Consider the following 12,390-nt stretch of genomic DNA (forward strand, 5'->3'; position numbering starts at 1 on the left):
TTGGAAAGGTCACGCATGGTTAGTTCTTCATCTGTGTAGTCTGGTTCAAAAAGGTAGGGTAGGGAGAAAATCTCCATCTTTACTTAAAAAGTAAATGTATGTATATTTAAAAAAATGACTAATTGACCCTTCTTCCTGGGCTGGGATCGTGTAGAGCGCTTTGAAGCTACATTGAAACTGCAATTTGGACCTTCAACATGTTGATCACCATTGAAGTCCACTATATGGAGAAAAATTCTGAAACGTTTTCCTCAAAAACCCAAATTTCTTTTTGACTGAAGAAAGAAAGGCATAAACATCTTGGATGACACAGGGTGAGTAAATTATCAGGAATTTTTATTCTGGAAGTGAACTAATCCTTCAAAGATGAAAATGGTACACTGGTTGTGCAAAATGGCTTAGATGTACTGCAATTCTGCTTTCAAAAATAGCAAGCGCAGATTATTTCATACACGTAACTCAAAAATAAGCCTGTGCAAAACTTGCGTACTTGCTGCTAAAGTGCCTCACACAAAGCTATGAATATCTTTCAAAGATTTGATGCCAGTAACTTGGAAGTTTCTATTTTCTTTAAAAGCGCTCACTGTATCAACCTGGTATCGTGTAAAAGACTCTCTGACTCCTGGAGGTTGGAACTGGCAATTTCCTGCCAGCTCTTGCCTTTTTGTGTGTACAATATACATCAGACGGTCAGTGAACAAACTGTGGGTGATCCGTGGGTGGGATGTCTGTGTCTGAGAGCATTTGTGCCCATTGTAGCTGCTTTGATGATTGGAGTCGAGGCTGGGTGTTACATCTTAAAACAGTAAGATGGGTTTTGGGTGTTCCTAAAACCAGTGTCTGAATGTGAGTCATTCATTATTCATGGGGAAAGAATGTACTCCTAAAGTTGTGCTAAATAAATAAATAATGCCAGTTTGGGGCACTGAATGTAGAAGCCAAGTGAGCTAATTGTGCTTGTTTGGTTTTATATAGTGTATATTGTGTATATGACTGTAAGTATATGTTTTAATTCAGTGTGTTAATAATTGAATATCTGGACCATGCTGGAGATCACAAGATATCTCAGTAAGTATATTTTGAACGCTCATACGAGACAATGTAGGGAACTGAAAATTCTAGCTGTGTGTGAACTTGTTAGTGTGCATAGTTGAGCAGTTTGCCAGTGGTTGAATTGTGTGCAGGTTGAATTTTTGTGCGTTTTTCGAGGAACAATTCTGGCTAAATCCATTAGCAGTATGAGCTCTCTTCTAAAACGTTTTTAGTTTTGAAGTTCTGATTGATGTTTATTAAATAAATGCTTAATGAAGTGGTTAATATGCTTTCAGAATACATGCTGAAAGTTTTGAAAAACCATCTACTAAAGGACTGCATGTCTAGGGTAACCAAAGTAAAGGTTTGCTGGTGTGCCTGAAAGGAGAATGCTTCAGGAAACCAGTTGTAAACAGTTTAACTGGGCCGAAACTCTAGAAAAGGCTAGAAATTCATTTCATAACAAGAAAAATGATTGGCAGCTTCATTGCCACCATATGTTAAGGTTTATCCACCTGCAAAATCCCATTTTTAAGCTCTGGTTGCAATGTCCAGTTCACTATTTTGAGTTAGATATTTTCAACAAATCCTTCAATCGTTTTCAAAAGTGGTCTGAGCAATTCATTGACAAATCTGATTTGTTTTGAGCAGTTCTTGAGTCAGCTTGAAAAGAGACGAGAATCCATTAGTGAGGAATCAAAATACTTGAGAAGGTTGGCTGAGTAAAAAGAAGAAGAAAGAGTGCAAAGGAAGCACTGCGGATTAAGTGGAGGCCACCAAGATTGCAAACGCCGCAGCTTGAAACTCCAAACATAAGGTATGTACAAACACACAGTAAGCCACTTTCTCTCTCACTGAATTCAGGATATCCAGCTAGCTGCAGTAGAAAATGCAAAGGATGATTGGTAGAATGGATTGAAAGTGGAAAGTAGGTAGAGTAGCGATCACCATAAGTACAGTAGAAGGCAAAGAAACTCTCCAGTAAGAGTTATGCTAGTAGTCATACAAAACACAGCAAGTACCACAACGGGCTGACGGGGCCCAACAGGTAGAAAATGTAGGGGCTGTAAAAGATAGAAAGGCAGGGAACAGGAGGTGACGCCGCAGGTACACTTGCAGTCATCAAGACCACAGGAGGAGAGCGAGTTTGAGTGACAGGCACTGATTCAGGTGTCTCAGTGGAAAAAACTGAGCATTTGGGGAAAGGAAATACTGCTTTTCTCATGAGGGCTAATGGACCTGTAGTCGATGGAAGGTAAATGAGAGGGCAAAGGTACTGCATTTATCAGTGATGTAGCAACTGAAGCTGCCGTGGGCACAGTGCACTTAGTGTACAACACACAGTGTTAAACAGGTTTGTACAAAATTCTGAAATTTGTGAGTCTTGAGCTGGGATGCAAATTGAAGTTGAATTGACCACACAATGTTGAATATGTGTTGGATTTAGGAGTTCAGAAATGCAGCACAGGTTTCACGACAGATGAATAGCACAAAATATTCACAAACAAAGAACTTAAAGAATTTGTTCACTTTCACAACAAAAATTTACAGATAATTTACTAACCCCCTTGTCATCCAAGATGTTAGTTTCTTTCTTTCTTCAGTCATAAAGAAATTATGTTTCTTGAGGAAAACATTCCACAATTTCTCTCCATATAGTGGACTTCAATGGTGCCCCCAAGTTTGAACTTTTAAATGCAGCTTCAAATGGCTCCCAGCTGAGGAAGAAGGGTCTTATCTAGCAAAACTATCAGACATTATTGAAACAAATAGACAATTTATATACTTTTTAACTTCAAATGCTTGTCTTGTCTTGTCTCGCCTCTATACAGCTGCAGTAGGTCGAAAAACTCCCATTTCGTTTTCTTCTTCAACGTCAAAATCGTCCTACATTGCTGTTTTACATTTTTTTTGTAAAGGGCGTTTATTGTTTTTTGCATGTTCACTTTGAAAACACTGGGTCGGTTCTTCTGCAGTGATGTAGGACGATTTTGAAGTTGGGGAAGGAAACGAGATGGGAGTTTTTCGACATACCCTAACTGTCTTGACCATGCTGACCTGGAAAAAACAGAGTTCACGCAGACCTAGACAAGATGAGCGTTTGAGGTTAAAAAGTAATATTTAAAAAATGACATTTCGCTAGATAAGACCCTTCTTCTTCGGCTGGGATCATTTAAAGCCATTTGAAGCTGCATTTAAACTGCATTTAAACTGTACTATATGAAGGTAATTCCTTAAAGGGGTCATTGGATGCCCATTTTCCACTTGATATGATTCTTTAGGGTCTTAATGAAAAGTCTATAATATACTTTGGTTAAAATTCCCAATGGTTGTGTAAAACAACACTCTTTTTAGTGATTGTTCCTTTAAATGCAAATGAGCACTGCTTGTCCCGCCCCTCTCTTCTCTCTGCTGCTCTGAGAGCTTATTTACGCATTTAGCCGCATTTCTCCACATTTAGCGCTTTTAGCCATGAAACTTGCTAACTAGCATGTTATTAGGATAAGTGATTGCAGAGATTCATGCTGTAGGTGAAGCTGGATCACGAATGATTTGCACGAACATAGATGCGTTTATGTAGATCGGGAGGCGCATTCCCTTCACAAACAAACATAATCTACTGCATCTTCAGCGGCTCAGATGTCGGGAGTAAATGACGACCACTACATTCATTATTACATCCAACAATACAAGATATTCTTGTCTAACTTACATCCCTGCTCCAGCATCAAAACAATGGAGGTCGGACTGTTACAGCTGATCTGAGGTAAGACGCTCATGTCAATCAACTACTGTGGGAGCGCCACACCAACAGGCATCTGAGAACAGCTTGATTTGAAAAAGGGGATATTATTTTTACAGATTAATTAAAAACCACTGCATGGATTTTTTATCATTATAGGATAGATATGTACATACACTGCCAACACACATTAATGTTCAAACAACATGTAAAAGTGAACTTTGCATCCGATGACGTCTTTAAAGTTTTTCCTCAAGAAACATCATTTCTTATCGACTGAAGAATGAAAGACACAAACATCTTGGATGACAAGGGGGTGAGCAAATTATCTGTACATTTTTGTTCTGGAAGTGAACTGCTCCTTTAAGTGTTTTGTTTAAGGTTACCCTCTTATTAGCTTGTGAAAAAGGAATCTGAACTGGTGGTGAGATTGCACATGCTTTTTGTCAGTGTAAATAATTACCACAATTGCAATTTGCAAGTTGGACTACCATTTTTGGACACCTTGGACAGTTTACTCTGTCCAGAAAAGTGGGCATACAAACCTACTTTTCACACAGCTTCATGTTATTTGGTTCAGTTTTGACACTGGGGTAAATTGTAGCATTTGGGCAAATTAAAGGTGCTGTATGTAACATTTTTGACTGTACTAAAGTATAAAAATACTGTAATATTTAGGAAACATACTAAGATAACTCGAAAAACAATGCTATAGCCAGTTTTATCATGACAACTCTCAGAAGATTTTAGCATGGTAATGGATATGACAATGTTAATGTGTTTGGTCTCAGCGGAATAGATCTGCTGTTATGCTTCTGAATTGCTGCGCTGTTGGTTATTGCTGTTGTTGTAGATTATTGCTGCTGCTGCAAAGCAAGTGCAGGAACTTGCTACTACTGCCAATACATATGCCGATATGGTGCTGTGAATATTTAAGGCATAAATTGCATATAAAATAACCTGTAGTAGATCTATACAGGCGGAGCTGGGGAGGTGGAGGGTTTCAGGGGTTTCAGAGGAACTATAGTGAATGCCAACCAGCCATTTAAATGTAAAGCAGCAAATGAATTGGCTTCTATCAGCTTGTGCCATGCAATGCTGTGAATATCATCAGTTTACCGACCATTAATGACCCATCAGCTTGCACCATCTAGAGTTACATGAGAGAATTTGGCATTTATTCTACTTTGAAATATGCGTTCTGTTGTGGAATGTCTGTTTTTGTTTTGGTCAGTCTAATTCCGCCAATTATCAATTTACCCAATAGTATTTCAACACACCAGGTTGCCAGTTGGCGAAAAACACAACATATTGCAGCCATGGAAGCCAGCAAACAAGCAAGGTCAGAGATCACAGATTGTACTTGACGTAAAAAGCCTTGGCATCCATCTAAAAATCTCTATGGCTAAAGGGATTTTGAAATGCAAATAAATCAACTTATCAACTTACAGTGTACAGCCCGACGCCTTCTGCTGTCAACTGCACTCATTCTTGTTTTATCCTCAATCTGGCAATCAGCACGAGTGTCGAATCTTAGCTGTCAATATTACATGCTCCACCTTTAAGTGTTCTTTTGTTATAGTTATAAAATGAGTCAAATTTAGATTACAATTCTGCATTCAACTTGATACTTCAAATTCAGTTCAGTCCTAAATGGCGTACAACCCTGTTGTAGATTGTACAAGTGCATTGACATTCTTAAATAGACATTTAATCCATGCTTCATTGGACGGGAAGGAGTCTGTTATGAGAAAGTGAGAACATTTATGTGATATTGAACCAAAGAACTCAATAATATGTCATAAAATCTGGAATACATTCAAGGTAGTGATACAGAAAGTCACAATATAAAATTGCTAGGCTCATTTTATTAATACGTTTGCATTGAGGGCCTACTTGAGCGTAACTGAATAAGGGAATCAGTAGATAAACTTACACTGCCGCTAGGAGAATGTCACCATTACAACTTAAGGTAGCAAGAAATACCAAACAGATATTTGAATTGAAGATGTTAAATGAACCAAAGCGATTTGACGATTCATTTAATTTACCTTTAAGAGGAAAATGCTATATTCTGTCAGGAAACAGCCAATGCTCTTTGAGGCAAACACATTTCATTCTGAGTGCTTGAGATGATTTAGGGTCTTGATGATTGGAAAACAGTATCTGAACTACTGTTCAGCTAATGTAAAAACACCAAATAATGGTTCAGTGACATAATCTTATCTGTCAGATTGAGTTATTAGGTTTTCCAGCTGAATAACAGACTCCAATAAGAGATTAATGCAAAAAAAAAAAAGGGGGGGAGGGGGGGATTAATTCATCTCACAGAAGTGGCTGTTATATTTGGCTGAAAATCAAACATTTCCCATTTACTCTGAAATAATTACTGAAGTTTTGAGGGTGGTGGAGGTTGGCAGAAAGGAAGCAAAGAGGATGCTGAATTGCCAGGGGTTTTGATGGGCAGGTGCCACAGTAAATTTGTTGAGACAGGAGCGACTCCAAAGTCCTGCCGGTGAAAGCGCCGTACGGAGCAGCTGGCATCCTGGCAGGCATCGCTTTTGATATTACAATGAGATCCACGTGGGCTGGTGTTGCTGGTGTACAGGCAGTTACTATATTCACATGGACTGCAGTAATCACATTGGTCTTGTTCCAAATATGACAATATTGAAATTAACCCATTTACATGGGTTTCTAATTAAACTATTCTGTTTTGTATGTTGCAGAATAATCATGATTATAGCCTGGAAACATATTAAGGACGTGTTAACGAAGAAGTGTGCAATTTAAATGAGTGGTGGCTGGTAACCAAATTTTGCAATGCGTAAACTATCACCATGTTTAAACCCATGTTTCTCATAAGAAACTGTAAAAATTTTACTTTGTATAGTTGCATGAGCTGAATGACAAATTAGTAAATTAGTAGCTGTATAATATAAATGGAATAGCTCAGAAGGAGCAATTGTAAACACTGTTTAATTGGGCTAGTGTCATATTTATAATGAGACCAATGTATTTTTGCAGTTCATGTAAACATAGCCCCTGAAGCAAACAATAGTTCAATGTATCCAGTCTGGTGTCACCTTAGTTAAGTTGTTCATTTGAAGAAACTGGAAGCTTATTTGTGTCACAGAATAAAAAAATAAATAAATTGCAAGTTTATTTGCAACTCATAAACTTTTACAGTTACATTTGTCTTCTGACTTTTTTTGCCTCAGAAGTCTGAGTTTAAATTTGACTTTTTTTTTTTCTCAGAATTTTGACTTTACATCTTACAATTCTGCCATTATTTCTTGCAATAAGGAGTTTAAATCTTTATGCATACAATTCAAAATTACAGTTCAAAATTCTGAATTATAACTTAAGCAGTTACAATTTTATTTATTTATTTATTTATTTATTTATTTATTTATGTACAGTGCTGATCAAAATTCTGGAATCAGTATTTTTTTTGTTTTTGTTTTTTTAAAGAAGATTCTTTTGCTCATCAAGGCTGCATTTATTTGACCAAAAATACAGAAAGAAGTGTGATTTTATTAAATATTATTGCAATTTAAAATAATGGTTTCCTATTTTAATATACTTTAAAATATAATTTATTCCTGTGATGCAAAGCTGCATTTTCAGCATCATAACTCCAGTGTCATCATGTCACATGATCCTTCAGAAATCATTCTAATATGCTGATTTATTATCTGTTTTGCTGCTTAATATTTTTTGGGATCTGTGATAATTTTTTCAGGATTATTTGATAAATAAAAAGTTAAAATGAACTGTGTTTATTCAAAATAGAAATTTTGTATTACACTACACTACTATTCAAAAGTTTGGGGTCATTATTTTTCTTTTCATTTCTTTTCTTTAAATATGTTGTTAGAATTACAATATATAAACCTATGTTGTTTGAATAAATTCTTTCTTTTTAACTTTTAATTTATCAAAGAATCAAAGAAGAAAAGTATCACAGGTTCCAAAAAAAAGTTTCAACACTGATAATAAATCAGCATATTAGAATGTTTTCTGAAGGATCATGTGACATTGAAGACTGGAATAATGATGCTGTAAATTCTGTGCTGCGTCACAAAAATAAATGATATGTTAAAGTAAAGTACAGAAAACCAATATTAGAAATTGCAATAACATTTCACAATATTATTTTATTTTTTATTTTTGATCAAATAAATACAGCCTTGATGAGCATAAGAGACTTCTGAACAAGAAACATTAAAAATCTTACAGTTTCTAAACTTTTGAATGGCAGTATATATATGTATGTATTCCACTGTGATGGGAGAAAGATCCTTTGAAGAACTGAGGATGAAAGATGTTTCGTTCCATAAACATAAACTGTATTTTGTCTGGCTAACTGTACACATACATCTGCTGATGCCTGACATGTTTTATATTATATTTTATATGTGCAGTGTCATATTTTATTTATTTTAAAGTGCCCCTATTATGCCATTTTAAAGGTTGCTAATATTGTTTTAATAGACTCCCAAAACAGGTTTACATGTATGCAAGGTCAAAAATCATTTTAGTTTTCTCCAAAAATAGATTTAATTTTACCCCATTTCTAAATGATTAATAAACGACTCGTGCGAAGCAGTTCGAAGAATCAGTCTCTCTAAACCCCTCCTTTCCGTGAGCCCTCACTGCTGTGATTGGTCAGATGGCACAGTCCTTTATGATTGGTCTACCGCGTACAGCGTGTCGGAGAACGAAACGCCATTGCCATAACTGATTGACAGCCCTGGATACTTGTCAATACATAGAAAAGATGGCATCGATTTTACCATAACAATTCCAGCCAGAGTCTGACAATTAAACGGCTGAAGTGGCTGATCGACAAGTTAGCATGGGCTACCGTGGAAAGTGTTCACAATTTGCTTTTATAACCAAACCGGGCACACCTCTATGTTGTAAACTTCAACATTGTATAATGCATTAAACGTCTTTTACACCGAACGCAGAAAGAGCTGCGCTGGCCGCTGGGTTCAGTGCAGCCCTTCAGAGCACAGCGGCAAAAGTTCATTTGAACAACTCATTTGAACTTTGTCCGCGGCGTGCGCGCTCCGCTGCGCGTCCGCTTTGGTCGAGACCGAAACAAGCCGTCCTCGCAGGGCAGAAGCAATTCAAACGAATGGGTTTCATAGCACAGCGCTTTCCGCATTCAGTACTTAAACTAATGAGACAGACAGACAGTCAAGCTGCATCAATCACAAATTGTCAGACTACAGTGGGTCCACAGCTGAACAACAGAACTACAGAAGCGTGATTTAGCCGGTTAACATGACATGTGCAGGGTTGTTACACAACATAACATACACAACTACGTATTTTGAACGATCACTAGAAAATACAATCTTTGTAGATTCATCATCTTTTGGAAGTGAATATAAAACAGTTTTACTGACAGCGTATGATACAGCGTATAATGTACATGTAAATTTCCATGTGAGCTAAACCAATGGTAATTTATGGGCGGGCAAATTGTTCGCGATGTAGAACGTGGGCGGACATTATGCAAATCTGTTACTTCGTGACGTGTGGCCGTAACAGACAAAGATTTGAATTCCTGACGACTCGTTTAGGCAAATGTGAGTCGACTCTTTTTTTTGATAGACAATAACTGTATGTATCGTGCACTGTCGGCTTCACAACTTTGCAGATAGTTTATGTTCACATACAGCTACATGACACACTGCATGAAAGATCATATTTGAAAACGCATAATAGGGGCACTTTAATACAAAATACAAATATTTCATTTTGTTAATTAAAACATGCTCCTAATGCTATTTTCCACCATTTACACCAGGGCTCAAATAGCATATTTGTAGAATTTTGATTTGATCTTTCCCCACTGATTTTTATTGACAAGCATGAACTGAATTGCAAGTTATTGCCCAAAGCATTTAAATGAATTTGCTCAGAAGCATGACAAAACTTAAATACTAACCCGCACCTATAGTGTACATTTGGCAAGACACTGGCATGAAATTTTGATGAATTATTACAGAGAGTGTGAGAGAGTGCAAGTATCAAGAGTCTGAACTCTGTTTAAATATTACACGATGAGATTCAGGTCTGCGATTGCTCCTGACCTTCCCACTGGACCTTACAGAGAAAGAATACCAAATAATGTGAGGAAATAGCTCTCCATTAAAAGAACGATCTCTTTGGGAGAAGAAAACCAAAGGTCTTACGACACATATAGCTTACCCTTGGGTGGCTGGCTGGTATGCTCTTCTTCTTCTTTTTTTTGTGCTTTGTTCTGAGTTCCTTCCTTTGATGCAAAGCCTCTGTGAGTCATCTGCTGGCTAATTATTGGTCTCTCAACTGTTGCTGCTACACAAGTCATTGGCAGCCTTGACTAAAACCACGTCCTTGCTTTGAGCACCAATCAAATATGTGAGCTCTGTCGTTCTTTCACTACGATCTGTGCCTTTTTTGGCTTTCATGATATCTGTGACTGTTCCAGTTATAGCCATCCTTGGCTGTTACCCTGGGAACACGGATGACAACATGTCAGTCTTTTTGCAGGCTGAAACCTGTGCCTAATTTGACATGAAACCAAAACTTGAAACTTTCATTCCCAGAATTCTGTGCATTTGCACAAACTGTCTGGCAGAACAGAAGAACTTGTTCGGATTGATGACACGGCTCATCTGCTTAAGTGCAAATTTGACAAATACCAGCAGAAGTGTCTGGTTTACCAGAAAGACGTCGCTTTTCTCAGTCAAACCAGTTGACTGCAAGCAAAAAAAGAGAAGCTCCAACAAATCCGAAACCAGCAGTGACATTCTGCCCTCTGTCCATTGGATATCTTGTAGGAATCTGAGAGATCTGTTTCAGGAAGTGCTATTACATGCTGAGAGTTCTCTTCTCGAAGCTTACAGATCGAGGCCTTCGAATCTCCTCGTTGGTTTTAACAGATAGCCCAGTCATGCGTCGAGTGGATCACATTTAAATAGCATTGATTTCTGTGATATGTAGTCGGGATATAAGATGATGGACCATGATGTCTTCTTGAGCACCTATGGAGAGAGACGGAGAGAAAGAGAGAAAGTGATGAGTGTGTTCTCATCTCTGGAGGCCTGTCCATAGCTGTGCTATTAATCCAATACAATATATCTATTTAATACTGTGAGTCTAGGCCTGTCTAGCTGTTAGTCATTTTAATGCTTTTAGAATGACAAGGCGGTGGATTTAACTCACAGAGGAAGGGCACATGGACAGACAGAGATGGAGAGTAACATGCACAAACAATTAATATGTGCATAATGTATTATATATTAAACACCTGCTTGTTGCTATGAACTTCAAAGTTTGCCTGGACTTTAAAGGGATAGTTCATTCAAAAATGAAAACCCATAATAAACCTATAATACCTTTGTTCATCTTAGTTTACATCTAAAGTTGTTATTTTGTTTATTTTCTGCACAAAAAGTATTCTCATAGTTTGATGTCACATGGACTAGTCCTTACTACCTTTCTTGGCCAGTGTCAGTTGCGTTCCTGTCTATGCAGGGTCAGAAAGCTCTTGGATTTCATCAAAAATATCTTAATTTGTGTTCCAAAGATCAATGAAGGTCTTACGGGTTTGGAATGAGTAATTAATGACAGAATTTTTATTTTTGGGTGGTTGTATATATCATATTCAAATCAAAACCCATTTTTATCATTTCCAGTTTAATTCAAGATGATTAAATACGTATTTTGGAAGGGGAAATGCAGAAAAAAATCTATATCAGGGAGGGCCAGAACCTTGAAGAGTTTATCCCAATATGGTCTTATTATTGGGAGATAAGATTGTCCCCGGTTTTACCATTGGAGAAAGCGTAACTGTCAACTTTGATCACAAGTACCTTGATAAGCAATCAAATTACAGCCTTACAGTTGAAGATTAGCTGATAGGTGGTCGATTCATAAATTTATAAGCTGTTTTCCCACAAAAGCACTCTCCTCCACTGACATTCATTCATGCATTCATTGGTCTCCTTTCTTGCAGTACTCACCATTACACACAACAACAGTGTACTAAACAGTAGGGATTCAACAATACAGTTAGTCCACAGTTTAATACATACCTCGGTTTTTAACCACGGTTTTCGGTTCGGTCCTGATAGCTTGTCACATCAGTGTTTTTTTTTTTTTTTTTTTTTTTTTTTTTGCATCTAATTAAAAACAAAATACTCCTGTAAACCTCTGTACACTGGAAATTGTGTGGATTATTATATGTCTGCTTAATATTTCTTTTGAGAGAGGTATTATTTTTCAGATTTTTACACAAAATAGGATGGGTTTCATTCATACTGGACACCAGAGGGCGCCCTCGTGTAGAAAATCCACATATGTGTCAAAGAGATAACACTTACGACATTCCAGCTAAGAAATCTCTAATATGGATAAAGGAATTGCTATCGCTGTAACTGAATAAAAACAAGATATAACGTTAAACGTTTTGAATGATGAAATGTAAGGACAATAAACACTTGTCTGCAATAATATATGGTTTATCTGTGTTCTTCAAGCCATCTCGGGTATTTTCATAATGATTATGTATATTTGTAAGCCATTGCTAATCGACAAACAGTATAAGTTAGAAT

This window comes from Labeo rohita, chromosome 1 (genome assembly GCF_022985175.1).
Source record: "Labeo rohita strain BAU-BD-2019 chromosome 1, IGBB_LRoh.1.0, whole genome shotgun sequence".
NCBI classification, from domain to species: Eukaryota; Metazoa; Chordata; class Actinopteri; order Cypriniformes; family Cyprinidae; genus Labeo; species Labeo rohita.